Source organism: Talpa occidentalis, unplaced genomic scaffold (genome assembly GCF_014898055.3).
Source record: "Talpa occidentalis isolate TD23 unplaced genomic scaffold, MPIMG_talOcc4v2.1 talOcc4.12, whole genome shotgun sequence".
Taxonomy (NCBI): Eukaryota; Metazoa; Chordata; class Mammalia; order Eulipotyphla; family Talpidae; genus Talpa; species Talpa occidentalis.
In genome coordinates this window covers 44,503,712-44,522,218 of record NW_023601212.1, presented here as the reverse complement: position 1 = coordinate 44,522,218, position 18,507 = coordinate 44,503,712, and the positions used below count along the sequence as shown (strand labels likewise).

The 18,507-nt window shown below is 39.5% G+C and overlaps 1 pseudogene; it reads left to right on the top strand.

Moving 5' to 3' along the window:
* Positions 1-14,824: 14,824 nt before the first annotated feature.
* The window catches only part of LOC119242207 (olfactory receptor-like protein OLF4), a 40,244-nt pseudogene continuing 36,561 nt past the window's right edge, over positions 14,825-18,507 (top strand).

The window sequence follows — 18,507 nt, the reverse complement described above, 5'->3', positions numbered from 1 at the left end:
AGACCTCTCCTGTCTTACCCGCTGCTCCCCTCAGCAGTGATTTCTGTCTGTCTGCCTGTTCTACTCCCCACTCTGCCTCTGGTGAATTCTCTCACCCTCCTGTGCTTCCAGCCTGTACCCCTGTTCTTGTATAAATAAATGAATCTTTAAAAAAAACATAAAATTACATGCAAAATGGCTTTTGTACAGAAGGCCTGAAACTATTAACCTGACTCTGACACAGGAGCATATTCTTACTTCTCAGAGAGAAGTCCGCAGACTGGGACCTACAGTGTTAACATCACCAGGAACTAGTTAGAAATGCTGGAATGCTAGAGATGTTAGAATGTTTGGCTTGCAGGATCTGATGCTGCAGCTCATGCACTTGTAGTTGGGTGATTTCTCGTTTTGATAGTTTTTTACACCTGCTAACTATTGATAGTTGTGACATAATATAATAGTTCTGGGTCTGAGGAGTCACTCTCCTGTGGATTGTAGGTGTTCTGCAGCAGCCTGTCAAAAACTGTCAAATATCCCCACTGAAAAAACCTATATCTGGTTGAGAACCGTTACCCAGAGTTTGAGTCCTGGAAGTATCCTCACAGAACTGCAATTAATGACCTTCACTTTGATGGATTTAACTTTGGGCAGGTGACTAAATCCCTCTAAGCCCCAGTCTGACATCAGGGATAGAGTTCATGCATGTACTTCACAGGGAATGGGTGTTCTTCAAAATTGAATCAGAGTCCTTATATAATTCTATGTTCGGTATAGTGTACAAATCAACCTATGCAATAAATAATTGAAAACAGTATAATTAAAGACTAAATTAATGTTAAATTGATGAAAATAAAATCTTCTAATTGTTTAAGCAAAGGTTCATGAAACTTATGAGTTCAGTGTCATGTTCTATTGTCACAAGAAGTCAGCTTGATTCCTTGCTGAGAAGAATGTTTGATAAATGTTTGGATACCAGAGTTATGTTCCCAGCACAAGCCAAAGCTTTGAAGACAATGGGAACCTAACCAGCACCCATTTCTCAGTCTTGGACTTGGTTAAAAATTTCAACTCAGAAATAAAAAAATGTACTAGGAAATTTGGAGTACTGAAAAGGAAGCAAGTTCTAGAGGAGTGAAAAAAAATTGAATTAATCTGATTTCTAACCTGATCTCTTTGGAACAGATAAACCCTCTATTGATGTCCAGAATGGTTTCCACAGGGAAACTGTGTGCTTTGAGGTTGAAGTAACAAGTGGAAATGTGACTAATGAGCAGATAGAGAGAGCATCATAAACACATCCACCCAAATCTGGCATATATAGCTTTGGGTTGGAAGGGGCATACTTCTGAGGGATGTTTGTGTTTGTGTGGGCCCTATTTCCTCTTATGGGGTACAGGGCTCAGGTCTCTATCACTTCCACCCAATAATGAATTCAGATCTCCACACGATACCCTTTAGTAGAACCAGTCCAGGTGAGCCCAGCAACTCAGCTGACCCTCTGGAGAGAGAAATGAGGCCAACACTTACATGTTGTCATCTGAGAGGGGATTTACCTTTACCCAAAGGCAAGGTAATACTGTGTTAGTTCATTTTGCTTGATTAATAATTGATGTATTGATTTCAATCACCATGTAATGTTTCAGTGTGAAATACAATGTTGATAATTTTTATATCATTAAATTGTTATCATCACAGAATTGTTTTTATAGCAATGTTTGGAAAATATGTTGAGATTAAGTTCAAAATGTGGTTCTAAATGGGGAATTTTGTCCCCAGGGACTCTGAGCAATGTCCACAGATATTTCAGGTTCACGGTAGTGGGGGGCAGGGGAGTGCCAGAATGTTTCAAACACCTTGCAATGCACAGGACATACTTCACCACAGAGAAAGTCCTTGCCCAAATGTCACTCATGCTGACATGCAGAAACATGGCCCATTTTCTCTTCGGTGTACAATATGTAAGGTATTTATCCCAAATAGATCATAAAAATATCACTATTTCTTAACTGACAATTTTGTTTTTATTCTTTACCCTTTTTCTTGGGTATCAAGAAAGTATAATAAGGCTTGAGAAGACCACCAGAGCCCAGCCCAGTCTCGGAGGAAACACCTAATTTATTAAAATGTTTTTCCTCTTTATTCATTGATTTATATCATTCCCACTCTCTCCCCTTCTTTCAATCCTCCTCTCCTTCTTCATCCATTTCTCTTCCTCCTTCTCCTCCTGTTTGTCTCCACTCAACCCCCATTCAGTATATGTCTCAATTTATTGATAGGTTTTTACTGTGCAGATTGCTTTACATTTTTTGTCTTGAATATTTGAAACTAGCATCTTTCATGTACTTTGCACTGGCTGTTCCCTAAGCTGGGCACATAACCTTGCATCTCCCTTCCCTCTCTTACCATCTGATGTCTTTGTTCAAATGTGACATGTCTATAGGTCTTATCTAAATACCCAAGAAAAACTAGGGCTCCTATTCACTCTCTCTTCATAGTTGTCTTCCTATGCTTCATACTATGTGTCAACTTATAAAGTGTTATATAATTTTATTGTGTGCTTCTACATCCTTTCTCCACCATTGAATTGGAATTTTGTTTTACAATGCTCAAATTATGTTTACACTGTCTCATTGCCAAGACAGTGACTAAAGTATAGACAACATTCAATTTTTTTTCCTGAAATAAAGGATTTACTACTAAAATAATTTAGCAAATGATACTAAAGGGAAAAATTAATTGGTCAAATATCTGTAACATAGGGGGCACTGAGAATCTCCTAAAGGTAACCATACACAGAATATTATAATTAACTTCTTACAAAAATAGAGACATTTAATAATTTCTTCTCAAATGACATATATTTTCCCAAGAAATGTTTCTTTTGTTTTACTTGATTACTTGAAAGAATAATCATGGCTTTTATTATTTTTATGGAATAAAACTTCACTTCACTAAGGGCATTTACATAACTTTATTGCAAAGGAAACTTAGGCCTCAAGTGTGACTCCTGAATTCATCTTTCATTGCTCTAGTGCTATCTAACTGGTCTACCTGATAATGCAGTTTTCTTTCTGGTCTCCTGGTGTTAATATCTTCATTTTCTTATTCATCTGGCAGTTCACATGCCTACCAAAATCACTGACAAAAAGCTGTCAATGAAACACAGATTTCCAAGAAATCTACATGGAAATACACATTTTAACATAGAGACTGACAAAATAGCTTAGAGTCATAGACGACTCTATGTTACGATGAGCAAAATTTTAGTCATACATTGTATTATCATGTAAAATACTTATTCTTGTTATATATACAAATATGTTAATTTCTCTCTGATATACGAGTAGAAGTAGAGTGTGACAGCAAAGGGTAGGTGTAGGTATAACTCTATAATTAACTGGTGACAACCTGATTATGCTTATAAAACTCCCATCATGGGCCTACCTGGTGGTGCAGACTATGAAGTCTCAGACTATGAAGGAATCCCATGTAACTGCAGTACAATTTCAATCCCAGACCAGGAAGCTAAGACACATGGTGCAGCAGACCTCTCCTGTCTCACCTGCTGCTCCCCTCAGCAGTGTATATCAGTCAATCCACCTATTCTGCTCCCCACTCTGTCTCTGGTAAATCCTCTCATCCCATGCACCTCTGGCCTATACCCCAGTTCTTGTATGCATAAGTAAGTAAATCTTTAAAAAAAACCTCCCATTAGCAATGGTATTTGTACCCCATCCTGGCCAACATCTGATTTTTCCAGTCATTATTTTTGTGCATTATAGTGGGGATAAAATTTTACTTTAGTGTCTTATCGTGTTGTTTTTGTTGTTGTTGTTTTTTGGTTTTTTTTTTTTTTTTGGTATTGAGTGTCAACATTTATTTAGAATTTAGTCAGAATACAGGATTTTTGGAGGTAGAAATAAGTCCTAAGAACGTACCATACTAATCTTTTGACCTTAAAAGCTCATTACTAGAAATCTTCCCCCAAGAATTCCACATACATATAAAGATACAGACTTAAAAGTGTATACTGCAGACTTACATATGAGTAAAAAAAAGGAATATATAAAAGTCTAATAATTTTGTTTATTAATTTATATATGTGTGTGCATATATATATGTCTGTATATATGTGTATATGTGTGTGTGTGTGTGTGTGTGTGTGTGTATACACACATAATTCTTACCTTTTTGTACAATGCATGCTTTCTCCTTTCAGGTGTAGTCCCTGCAAACTATTTTAATAATTATGACTTTGTAGTATAATATAAAGTTTGGGAGTGTGATATCACCATTCCCTTTGTTTTAGTCAGGAAAGCTTTAGCTATTCAAGGCTTTTTGTGACTCCATATTAATTTCATCAATATTTGGTCCATCCCTTTGAAGAATGTCATTGAATTTTTTATTGGAATATTGTTGAATCTGTAAATTGCTTTTGATAGTATGGCCATTTTGATGTTAATTCTTCCAATCCATGAATAGGGGATGTCTTTCCGTTTTTTGGGTCTTCTTCTATTACTTTAACAATTTTTTATTTTTTTTTTGGTGGGACCCTTGCTGGTGGCTGGTGATCAAACTAGTGCTTCAGGGGCTGTGGGCAGCCTTGCAACCCAGCGCTCAACCACTGCACCACCAGGGGAGGCCCTCCTTTAACAAAGTTTTATAATTTTCTTTGTATAGGTCATTCACCTCTTTTGTTAGGTTTATTCACAAGTATTTGAATTTTTTGGTTTTAGTTCTAAAAGGAACGGTTTTCTTGATTTCTTCTTCAGATTGATTGTTTGCATGTAAGGAGGCTACTAATTTTTGTGTATTGATATTGTATCCTACTACTTTTCTAAACTGGTTAATTATCTTGATTAGTTTTTTTTTCCTGTGGAGTTTTTAGGGTTCTCTATGTATATTACCTGTAATTTGCAAATAGTGATAGGTTTACTTCTTCTTTCCTATTTGAATTCCTTGTATATCTTTCTCTTGTCTTATTGCTCTGGCTAAGACTTTCAGTATTATATCAAAAAGCAGTGGTTAAAATGGACATCTTTGCCTTGTTCCAGATCTTAAGGGAAAGGCTTTTAGCTTTTCTCCATTGAGAATGATATATATGGTTGGATTCTGTAGAATTTTATTGAGGATTTTTGTGTCCATGTTCATTAGAGAGATTAGGGTATAGTTTTACTTTTTTGTGTTGTCCTTGTCCTTTGTAGAACTTATTTGGTAGTATTCTTTCATTTTCAATTTTTTGAAAGAATTTTTATAGGATAGGCATTTCTGAACATTTGGAAGAATTTATTTGTAAAGTCATCTAGTCCTGGGCTTTAGTTTCTGGTGAAGGTTTTGATTACTCTTTCAAAATCAGTGCTTGTGGGCCTCCCTGGTTGTGCAGGCGGTTGAGCGCCACACTGTGAATCTGTCCCCAGACTTTGCAGCATGGATTCCACCCTGGCTGGCTGAAGAGAGTCCCATATGGTGAAGCAGAGCTCTCCTGTCTCGCCCGCTGCTCCCCTCAGCAGTATATTTCGTCAGTCTGCTTGTTTTGTTCCCCGCTCTGTCTCTGGTGAATCTTCTCACACTCCTTTGTGTCTGGCGTGTACCCCAGTTCTTGTATAAAAATAAATAAACATTTAAAAATATAAACAAAATCAGTGCTTGTAATTGGTTTGTTTAAATGTTCTATTTCTTGTTTATCTTGCTTTGGATGCTTATATTGTTCTATAAATTTGTCCATCTCTTCTGTCCATCTCTTCTGGAGTGTTGACCTTTCATTTATGATCCTATTTATTTTTGCTTTAACCCAATTTTTGCTTTGTTAGCCTGGCTAGAGTTTCATTTATTTTCTTTATTTTTTTCAAGGAACCAAGTTTTGGTTTCATTGATCTAATTGATTATTTTTTTTATTTCTATTTCATTTATTTCTGCTTTGATTTTTTTATTATTTCCTTTCTTCTAGTGGCTTTTGGATTGTTTTTGTTGTTCTTTTTCCAGTTCTTTAAAGTGAGAAATTAGGTTGTTTCTTTTTTGTTAGGATTTATTTTTATGTATACAAGAGCTGGGGTACAGGCCAGATTCACAGGAGGGTGAGAGGATTCACCAGAGACAGAGCAGGGAGCAGAACAGGCAGACAGTCTGAAATCACTGCTGAGGGGAGCAACGGGTGAGACAGGAGAGGTCTGCCTTGCCATGTGGGTTTCTCCCTGGCTGGCGGGGAATCGGACCAGTGCTGCGGAGACTGTGGACAGCTCCACAGCCCTGCACTCAACCCACTGTGCTACCTGGGAGGCCCATGAGAAATTAGGTTGTTTCTTTGAGTTCTTTCTTGTTTCTTGATGTGAGCCTGTATTGCTATGTATTTTCCTCTTATAACTGCATTTGCTGTGTCCCATACATTGTGGAGAGTTGTGTCCTCATTATCATTCAAGATTTTTTAAATTTAATTTTATTATTTATATATATATTTTACATTATTGTTCATTTTTAAACAATTTTTGCTTCCCTCTCTGCCGCCCAAGATGTAGTCCCCATAGAATTACTTTCACCAATGCACATTACCACAGTCCCCTGCGCTCCTCTTTTCCACCCTCGATCCCTCCCCCTCCTGCTCCCCTGCAGGATGACTGATTTATAATTGTCTGTTTTTGTTTTGTTGTGTCTTGTATTGTTATTATTTTCCCCTGATGTCTTATTTGGTTCACCTATATTCCTCTTATAAGTTAAACCATCTGATATTTATCTTTTTCCTTCTGATTTATTTCACTGAGCATAATTTCTTCTAGCTCCATCTATGTTGCTGGGAATGGCATGAGTTTATATTTTTTGATTGCTGAACAGTATTCCACTGTGTATATATACCACACCTTCTTGATCCTGTCATTGATTTTTGGGCATTTGGGTTGTTACCAGGTTTTACCTATTATAAATAGTGCTGCAAAAAAACTTACAGGTACAGGTGTTCTTTTGAACCAATGTTTTTGTGACCTTTGGGTGGATCCCATGAGTAGAATTGCTGCGTCATCTGGTGGCTCCATTTTAGCAGACTGAGGAATCTCCAGACATCTTTCCACAGTGGTTGGACCAGTTTGCACTCTCACCACCAATGTAGGAGAATTCTATTTTTACCACATCCTCACCAACATTTGTTGTTGCTAGTTTTTTGATATGTGCCATTATTACAAATCAAAAAGGTGGTATGAGGTACAAGGTGGTATCTCAATGTGGTTTTGATTTGCATTTCCCTGATTATAAGAGATGTTGATCATTTTTCATATGCCTGTTGGCCATTTGCATTTCCTCTTTGGAGAAACAATTTTTAAGTTCTGCCTCTTTCTTTCTTTCTTTCTTTCTTTCTTTCTTTCTTTCTTTCTTTCTTTCTTTCTTTCTTTCTTTCTTTCTTTCCTTTTTATTTTTTACAAATTTAAGTATTTATTCAAGATAAGCAGAAAAGGGTAGAGATAGAAGACAACATATCACTAAAAGATATTTTAAAATATGGGACCTAGTGGTGCAGGTGTTCTTTGGAATTGATGTTTCTGTGTCCTTTGGGTAAATACCTAGGAGTGGAATTGCTGGATCATATGGAAGCTCTATGTTTAGTAGATCCAGAAATCTCCACACCACTCTCCATAGTGGTTGGACCAGTTTGCACTCCGAATGGGAGGGTTGCAATTGTATGGGGAATATAAAAATAAAATTTATTATTTAAAAAAATAAAATAAATAAAATAAAATATGGGACCTATTAACATAGGAAAATACTGATAGGAAGGACCTAGACTTACTGGATGGGGGAGAAAAAGGAGGGGAGGGGTTGTATTAGATATTGTATCATTCTTCCAAATGGAGTAGATATGACCCATAAGCATTTGATTGGATCATCTTTTTTTTTTTCACTCATAGCAAGAATTTAGAAAACCTAATTAAGGGACCAGGAAAAATACTAATTATAATAAAGTAAAAATCAAAATCTTCTGTCCATTTCTTGACTGGATGTTTAATTTGTTTTTGGTGAGTAATGTAAGTTCTTTGTATATCTTTGTGATCAGTCCCTTATCAGTTATATGGAGTACAAGATTTTTTTCCCCCAATCATTGGGGTATCTCTTTGTTTTGGTTAATGTCTCTTTTGCTGTACAAAACCTTTTCAGTTTGATACATTTATCTTTTCCTTGACTTTCTTTTCTTTGGGTGATGAGTCTTTAAAGATGTTATTGAGATGTATGCCTGTAGTGTTTTACCTGTACTTTCTTCTACATATCTTATGTCCAGTTCTTTTATCTATTTTGAGTTGATTTTTGTGCGAGTTAGTGAGAGTTAGTGGTCTAGTTTCATTCTTTTGCATGTGGTGGTGCAGTTTTCCCAGCACCATTTATTGAACAAACTGTCCTTGTTCCAGTGCATATTCTTCACTCCTTTATCAAAGATTAGTTTTCCATGTAAATGTGGCTTTATTTCTGGCCTCTATATTCAGTTCCATTGGTCTGTTTCTCTGTTTTTGTTCCAAAACCATACTGTTTTTATTATTATGGCTTTGTAGTATAGCTTGAAATTTGGAAGTGTGATATCTCCATTATCCTTTGTTTTCATCAGTAGAGTTTTGGCTATTCACAGTTTTTTTGTGGTTCCATATGAATTCCATCAATATTTGTTCTATTTCTTTGAAGAATGTCATTGAGATTTTTATTGGAATAGTGTTGAATCTCTAAATTGCTTTTGGTAGTATGACCATTTTGATAATGTTAATTCTTCCAATCATGAGCAGGGGATGCCTTTCCATTACTTCATTTTTTCTTCTATTTTTTAACAAAATTTTATAATTTTCTTTGTATAACTCCTTCACCTCTTTTGTTAGGTTTATTCGCAAGTTTTTGATTTTTTTGTTTCAATTCTGAATTCAATTCTGATGGTTTTCTTGATTTCTTCTTCTTCAGAATGATTGTGTATAGGAAGGCCACCGATTTTTGTGTGTTGATTTTGTGTCGTGCTACTTGACTAAACTGGTTGATTATTTTGAGTAGTTTTTCGTTGCATATTATATCATCTTCAAATAGTGATAATTTTACTTCTTCTTTCCCTATTTGGATTGCTTTTATATCTTTCTCTTTTATTATTGCTCTATCCAGGACCTCCAGTATTATATTGAGGAGCTGTGATGACAGAGGACATCCTTGTATTGTTCCTGATCTTATAGGAAAGGCCTTCAACTTTTCGCCATTGAGAATAATATTGGCCGTGGGTTTGTCGTATATGGCTTTTATCATGTTCAGGTATGTACCTTCTATCCTGAGAATTTCATAGGCCTTCATCATAAATGGATGTTGGACTTTGTCAAATTCTCTCTCAGCATCTATTGATATGATCATATGTTTTTTTTATTTTTCTTTTTATTGATATGTTGGATTATACTGATCGATTTTCATATGTTGAACCATTCTTGTGCCCCTGGGATAAATCCAAATAATTGTGGGTATTTTTCCTTTCATGCATTGTTGGATTCCGTTGGTGAGAATTTAAAAAATATATTTTATGAATATTATTTTTTTAATATTTATTTATTTATACAAGCACCTGGGTATAGGCCAGAGTAGCGGGAGGTGAGAGAATTCACCAGAGACAGAGCAGGGAGCAGAACAGCCAGAAGGACCAAAGTACACTGCTGAGGGGCGAAGTGGGCAAGACAGGAGAAGTCTACCTCACCATGTGGGAATCTCCCTGGCCGTCTGGAAATCCAGCCAGTGCTGCAGAGCCTGCAGACAGCTTCACAGCACTGCGCTCAACCTGCTGCACCACCAGGGAGGCCTATGTTGGCGAGAATTTTGTTGAGGATTTTTGTATATGTGTTCATTAGGGAGATTGGCCTATAATTTTCTTATTTCATGGTGTCTTTGGTTTTGGCATTAATGTAATGTTGGCTTCATAGAACTTATTTGGTAGTATTTCTTTTTCAATTTTTTGAGTTTGTGCAGGATAGGCACTAATTCATTGGTGGACATTTGGTGGAATTCATTTGTGGAGCTGTCTAGGCTTGTGCTTTTGTCTTTGTGGAGTGCTTTGATTACTACTCCAATTTCGCTGCCTGTAATTGGTATGACAAGGTGTTCTGTTTCTTCTCTATCTAGCTTTGGATGACTATATCATTCTAGGAATATGCCCATCTCTTCTAGATTGTTGAATTTGATTACATATAAATGTTCATAGTAATCTCTGATTATTATTTTGATTTTCAAGGAGTCTGTTGTGATTTCTCTGTTTTAATTTATAATTCTATTTATATTATGTTTTCTCCAGTTTTTTTTTTTTTTTTTTTTTTGGTTGTGAGCTGTCGGGGCCCAGTCCTGGGGTCCAGACCTGAACATCTGGGTTCTTGCCTGAAGCAGGTACTGAATGTTAGCTCCAGTGAAGGTTTCAAGTTTCCTATTGTGACGACTGAACCCTTCCCCCTGCTTTCTCCTTGTGGCTTGTTTGCATTGGTGGTCTCTCCTTGTTCGAGATAACGAGAGACCTCCCCCTTTGAACCCTATATAACCTTGTACACATTCCTGAATAAATGAGACTGGCAATGATCCTGGCTTTGTCTCCACTCCTCATGTACCCCCTGTCCTATACCAAGCCCCTGCTTCCTCCCCCAGGTACCGCTTTGATCTGCCCGGCGGGCCTGGACATTTGGCGCCCAACGTGGGGCCCGGGTACGAGGAAGAACTACAGAGGGAGAAGACACCCGAAAAGGAAGCTAGCTAGCTCAGGAGGAAGCCTTACCGACGTGGGACCCTGCCACGTCGTGGATAAGGTAAGCTCAGGTACAGCGTCTGAATCATGGGACAGGCAATAAGCCAGCATGAGATATATGTGAAGCAATTAAAAGAGGCACTTAGGACGCGAGGAGTCAGGGTCACAAAAAAGGATCTACTCCACTTTTTTGATTTTGTTCAAGACCTGTGTCCTTGGTTCCTTCAAGAGGGCACAATAGATCAAAAAAGGTGGAAACGGGTAGGAGATGCTTTAAATGACTTCTATGAAGCCTTTGGCCCTGAAAAAATTCCAGTGACGACATTCTCATACTGGAATCTCATTAATGATTTAATTTCAAAAAAGGAAGCCTACCCTGATATTAAAGATACCAGTTGCCAAACAGAACAACTGCTTAGAAGTGCTTCCCCCAGCACGGCAGGGGCCCTATCCCCCAATGATCACTGTGAGGACTTAATTCCGTTTCACAGTGATGTGGAGGACAATCCATCCAAAGAAGAACAAAAAGAACCCTTAGGGAAAAATGAAAGGGCCTCTCCCGACCGGCCCAAAATAGAAAAGAAAAACAGAATTTATCCTTCTTTGAGCAAGTTTACTTCTGTGGCTACAAACCCTCCTTGCTCATCTGAAGTAGAGGACGGAGTTTTTCTACTGCTTAACTCCAATAGCAACACAAAAGTTGCTTCGCAACTCCCTCCCCCTCTCAATAAAGGGTAGGATCCTGAGGCTGGCGAGGTAGATTGGGGCAATGTGGGGGAGGAGGCTGTCTGTTACAATCCCCACTCTCCTCCTTATTACACAGCCGCTGTTGCCTCTGCACCCTCACAACTCGCTGACCCTAATCTCGACCTTAAAACCAAAATCGCCCACCTTGAGGAGCACATCTGCCTACAGGCTCGTTATCATAAACTTTCCTTTCAACTTCAACAGATCCAATTAACTTCTTCATCCAACTCAGATCCTGCTCCGCCATTACGGGGGAGGGGTGATGCTGAGGCCACTTCAAAGCCGCCTGTTATGGGGTTGGCTTGAAGCCAACATCACCTTAAAGCCGCCATTATGGGGCAGGGTTAGCGCCAAGGTCATTTTATCTCCTCCCCCCAAGGCTCCCGCCGCTTTGTCTGCTTTCCTGCCTCCCAAAAAGCCCTTATCCGCGGCTTGTGTCTTCCCTGTTATCAAAGCTCCAGATGTTCAAGGCCAATGCCACCGTTATCACCAGCCACATGATTTTCAACATTTAAAAGAATTAAAAACCGCTGTTACCCAGTATGGTGCTAGTGCCCTTTTCACTCTCACAATTCTTGATTCTATTGCAGAAGGGTGGCTCACTCCCCTAGATTGACAAACTTTAGTAAAGACTGTCCTTGACAGCAGAGATCACTTACTTTGAAGGACTAAATTTCAGAATCTCTGTAGGGACCTGGGCCGAGAAAATAAATGGGCTGGAAACCCATGGACTTTTGAAATGCTCACAGGCTGCTCATGACCTTCACCATCTCAACTCTTGCTCATTACGGCTTTTGTTTAAGATTACTCGTGGCCAAGCCAGACAAATTGTAAAAGCCTGCTCCACCTGCGCGACAGGTCTTCCTGTGCCCCATCTTGGTGTTAATCCCAGGGGCCTCATCCCCAACACCCTCTGGCAAATGGATGTTACCCATAATTCTCAATTCGGTAATTTTAAGTATATCCACGTTACTGTGGATACCTTCAGTGGGTTTCTCCTTGCCACCCTTCAAACAGGTGAAACCTCTAGACATGTTATTGCACACCTGCTCCACTGTTTCTCAATTTTGGGGATCCCAAAACGTATTAAAACTGATAATGGCCCATGCTACACTGCAAAGGCCTTCAAAAATTTTTGCTCTACCCTGTCCATTCACCACGCCACGGGCATCCCTTATAATTCTCAAGGACAAGGCATAGTTGAGCGTGCCCATCTTTCATTAAAAACCACCATCCAAAAGATTTTACATGGTTCCTGGTACATCTCTAAAGGTAACCCCCGCAACACGCTAAACCATGCTCTGTTCATCCTAAATTTCTTAAGGCTTGATGCTCAGGCAAAAAGTGCGGCCGATCGTTTCTGGCATACGGAAACGCAAAATCAATTAGCAATGGTAAAATGGAAGGACCCTTTGGACAATGCTTGGTACGGCCCTGACCCATTTCTGATCTGGGGAAGGGGATCAGTATGTGTCTCTTCACAGACTCATGATGCAGCCCGATGGTTGCCTGAATGGCTTGTCAGATTTGTTACAGATTTGTTACAGCATGGTGACCGCTTTCTGGTTCATCCTCTATGCTGAGGTGTTAATTTTCTCTTCGGCCTTTGCCGGCTTCAAGGATCCAGGCAAGATTGTGTCTTTGACTCAACATCTTCATGGTAAACCTTGTGAGTACAGGTGGGGCTATTTCTCTACCGCTCCTAATGGGTATGTCTCTTACATTACTTGACCTGGCCACATCGCATATTTGGTCACTGTTGCAGGCTCCAGGCGTAAGTCCAGCTATAAATGCCTCCGGACAGCTATAGGTGGCCCCTCACATGGAGGGCAGTGTACCTGCACTTCCTTTGCTGAGTCAGTACACTCCTCATGTTACAAGACTTTTTCTAAATGTACGGCCAATACTAATAAGAGTTATTATACTGCTGTTCTTATCAAGACATCCCCTGCAAGTCAGCCACAGGCCTCTACCTTGCTGACCACCTGTGGTGCTAACAAAAAGGTGGGTGACACAGTGTGCTGGGCAACTACTGCCCCAATACATGTCACCAATGGAGGAGGTCCTCAAGACAAAGCCAGAAATCATTTTGTCAGTACAATCTTAAAACAGCTTGCACTGCGCTTAGCTACCATCCACTTGCCCTTCCTGCTGAAGGACAAAAGTTGGGCATTAACTATAATACTTTTAATATCCTCCACTCCTCTTTCAATCTACTTAATTTAACAAATTCCTCACTGGCCAATAATTGTTGGTTATGCTTACAAATGGGTTTCCCTGTGCCTTTGGCCTTTCCAAAAACCAATACCTCACTTGCACCCGACCATAATTGCTCCTTCATGGTTCCCATTTTGGTTCAGCCTATCCAGTTTTCTGATACGCCAGGTGCAGTGGCGCGCGCCTGTAATCCCAGGCTACATGGGAGGCTGAGGCAGGAGGATGGCTTGATCGGCAGTTCTGGGCCACAGTGCGCTGCACCCAAGTGTGTCCGCACGTTCACCTCCTCAGACGTGGTGACCCCTCCGGGGGCGGGGGTACCACACCAGGCAGCCTGCGTAAACCGGCCGGCCCAGGTCGGTACCGTTCGGAGCACAGAGAGAGGCACCTCCGGCATTCTGGAAATGAATCGCATCCATTGCCGGCTAACTAGACCGGTCAATACGTGTTGGGTTTTCTCCTACCCGACATAGACGTTGTTCCTGGAAGTGAGTCATGCCCATTCCAACGGTTGACCATTTTTTCAGTAAAAGTAAAAGAGCAGTACACCTTATTCCCTTATTTGCAGGCCTGGGTATAACTGCTGCCGTGGCCTCAGGGACAGCTGGATTGGGCATATCGCTCTCACAATATACTAAACTGTCTCAACAACTTATTAATGATGTTCATGCTCTTTCTAGTACTATTCAGGATCTTCAGGATCAGGTTGACTCCTTAGCTGAGGTAGTCCTTCAAAATCGACAGGGCCTTGATTTGCTAACAACGAAAAAGGGGGGTATTTGCTTGGTCCTGCAGGAGAAATGCTGTTTCTACGCCAACAAATCAGGAATCGTCCGCAATAAAATCCAACAGTTACAAATGACCTGGAAAGAAGACGCCAGGAACTAGCTGAAAACCCACTCTGGACTGGTCTCAATGGACTCTTACCCTATCTTCTTCCCCTCATGGGTCCCCTGTTATCCCTTTTGATATTGGTTGTCCTGGGTCCTTGAATTTTTAACAGAATAATCACCTTTGTAAGACAACAGATTCAGGCCCTTCAAGCAAAACCCATTCAGGTACATTACCATAAGTTGGAGATGCGAGATAAGGGAGGCTCTTACTCAGACTTATGCTTAGTCTGAAGAAATAAGACCCCCTTCCCCTGTGCGATGGACTGGTCAGCCAATGACGGGTAAGATCGGGGGCAGACTCAAAATGGCTTGAGGTGCTAAATCGCCACACGTCTGTGACTCCTGACGACCTAAGACAGGCGCAGTCCCCGAGGGGTTTTGTCTTCTTGCTCTCCCATTAGAAATAATAGAAAAGGAGGATCTGTCGGGGCCCAGTCCTGGGGCCCAGACCTGAACATCCGGGTTCTTGCCTGAAGCAGGTACTGAATGTTAGCTCCAGTAAAGGTTTCAAGTTTCCTATTGTGACGACTGAACCCTTCCCCCTGCTTGCTCCTTGTGGCTTGTTTGCATTGGTGGTCTCTCCTTGTTCGAGATAACAAGAGACCTCCCCCTCTGAACCCTATATAACCTTGTACACATTCCTGAATAAATGAGACTGGCGATGATCCTGGCTTTGTCTCCACTCCTCATGTACCCCTGTCCTATACCAAGCCCCTGCTTCCTCCCCCGGGTACCGCGTTGATCTCCCCGGCTGGCCCGGACAGTGAGCCTGGCTACTGGTTTGTCCATTTTATTTATTTTTTCAAAGAACCAACTTTTAGTTTCAGTGATCTTTTAGATTTTTTTGAGTTTCTATTTCATTTATTTCTGCTTTGATATTTATTATTTCCTCTCTTCTACTGGTTTTAGTTTTGTTGTTGTTTTTATTGTTGTTCTTTTTCTAGTTCTTTGAGATGCAAGATTAGGTTTTTTTTTTTTTCAGTTCTTTCTTGTTTCTTGATGTGAACCTGTATTGCTATATTTTTTCCTCTTATTACTGATTTTTCTGTGCCCCCTAGATCCTGGAAATTGGTGTTATCTTTGTCATTAAACTCAAAGAATTTTTTTTAAGATTTATTTATTTATACGAGAACCAGAGCACAGGCCAGATGCTTGGGAGAGCAAGAGTATTCACCAGAGACAGAGCAGGGAACAGAACAAGCAGACTGACAAAATATACTGCTGAGGGGAGCAGTGGGTGAGAAAGGAGAGGTCTGCCACGGCATGTGAGATCCTCACTGGCCAGCCAGTATTGAACCTGCACTGCAGAGGCTGTGGACAGCTTCACAGCTTGGCGCTCAACCACCTGCACCAACAGGGAGGCACTCAAAGTATTTTTTTAATTTCTTGTTTGATCTCCTCATTAGTCCAGTGGTCATCTAATATTGTGGATTTCAGTCTCCATGAGGTGGGAGAGTTTCTTGTTTTCTTTTCATGATTTATTTCTAGTTTGATACCTATATGATCAGAGAACATAGCTGAAATGATTTTGAACTTCATGTTTCTGTCTTGTGGCCTAGTATGTGATCTGTACTGGAGAATGATCCATATACACTTGAGAAAAATGTTTACTTGGATTTTGGGGTGTGTAGTGTCCTAGAGATATCTGTTGGGCCATGAGTTCTATGTCTTTATTTAGGGCTCTAGTGTCTTTGCTTATTCGTGTCTCATTGATCTGTTTATTAGTGAGAGGAAGGTGTTCAAGTCTTCTACTACATATTCATTTTTAATGTCTGTTTTCAGAGGTGATAATTATTGTCTAATATATTTTGGTGCTCCTTCACTTGGCGAGTATATGTTGATGAGTGCTATATATTCCTGTTGTATTGTTCCCTTGATCATTTTGTAGTGTCTGTCTATGTCTCTTTTTACCTTTTTTAATTTGAAGTTTATTTCATCTGATATAAATATAGCTGTTCTTGCCTTTTTTGGTCCATTTGCTTGTAGCATTGTTTCTCAACCTTTTTCTTTCAGTTTATGTTTATCTTTTATTTTTTTTTTAATAATAAATTTTATTTTTATATTCCCCCATACAATTGCAAATGCCCCATTCTGACCCCAATCCCTCCCCTCCCGGCCCCCACCCCCCAAAAATTTCTCTGGTTCATAGTTTTTTGTTGATTTTGATTTTCACTTTCTTATAGTTATTCATTTTCCTGGTCCCTTATTTAAGTTTTCTTGTGGTACATAGATACCATGGAATATTACTCAGCATTCAAAAAAGATAAACACATGCAATTTGCAGCAACATGGATGGCGCTGGAAGGGATCATGCTCAGCGAAATAAGCCAAAAAGAAAAAGAAAAAATACTGGATGGTATCTTTTATTTTTAATAGTGTTTCCTGGAGACAGCAGAAGGTTGGATTTTGTTTTCTATTCCAGCCTGCTACTCTGTGTCCATTTATATATGAATTTAGTCCATTTACATTTAGAGTTAATATGTTGGCATCTGTATTTACCTTTTTGTGATTTTATTCCTTGCTTTTTTCTGTTCTTCTTATTTATTCCTCTGTTGGTTTTGGCTTTAGGACTTCTTGTAGAATTTTTTGGAGTGGGGGTTTAGTTTTGTAATGCATTTCTGGAGTTTCTGTTTGTCTGAGAAGGTCTTTATTTTTTTCTTCATAGAGAAAGGAGAGTTTTGCAGGGTAAAGTATTCTTGGTTGTCATTTGCTGTCTTGAAGTTTGTTGGATATATTACTCTATTCTCTTCTTGCCCATTGTATTTCTTCAGAACTTCTCTGAAGAAGTTAACCTCATTGGTTTTCCCTTATAAATTATATGTTTCTTCTCCCTTTGCCAGTTTCTTTATTTTTCCTTGTCTTGATCTCTTGCAATCTTCACTATTATGTGCCTTGCTCTAGTTTTTTTTTAATGGTGTAATTGGGTGTTCTTCTTGCTTCTTTTATGTCTATATTTGTCTTTTTTTCATGTTTGGGAATTTTTCTTGAATTATCTCCTTGAATATTTTCTTAGATCTTTTGTCTCACTCCTCACCTTCTGGAATGCCTGTAATTATTATATGCCCTCTGTTCATGGAGTCTGATAATTGTTGAAGAGTGTCCTCATTCTTCTTCCTTTGTACTTCTCTCTCGTCTCTCTCTGTCTCTCTCTCTCTCTCTTTAAATTTCTGTATCGTTGAGAGTACTTATCTGCTCTTCCATTTCTTCAATTCTCTTGTCAATGATTTTCCAAGATCTCTGTCACTTCTAGTAATCTTTCGGTCTCCTCCTTCTCTTTTATTTCCTTTCTTAAGTTCTCAGTTTTGTTCTTCAGTTCATTGATTATTTGTCTTATATATTTTTTTCCTTTTTGTATTCTTTATATTTTTTAATCATGGTGATTCTAAATTCTCTATATGACAGGCAGAGAAGTTCCTCCATGTCATTTTTTTTTGTGTGTGTGTGTGGGACCCTCACCAGTGGCCAGGGAATGAACCAGCACTGCAGAGGCTGCGGGCAGCCCTGCAGCCCAGCGCTCAACCGCTGCACCACCAGCGGAGGCTCTTCCATGTCATTTTTGCTATCTGGTGACTTGTTTTTCTTTTTGTGGTGTGTCTTTCCTCTGTGTGCTTGCTTGGTTATTTATATTTTTCCTTCTTCCTGCTGTTTGCTTTCTATGTGCTGTGACGTTGTACCTCTGGTATTGGTAGGCATGTCTTTCGGGTGCTTACCAGACCAAATTCAGCACTGGTAGGCCAAAATTCCACCAGGATGTTTATGCTGTAGCTGTGTTTCTGGGCACTGTACATTGCATTTTCCTCCCTCTGTATTTACACAGTTCCAGCAGGGAATCTTGAAGTCATAGCCTTCCAACTATCAGCTAATTGGTGATTCTATTCTGATCACAAGGTGGTGCCAGAGACTGGAACTTTCTGACTTGTGTTTTTTCCCACTAATTCTGTGAAAAACAGAAGGGGG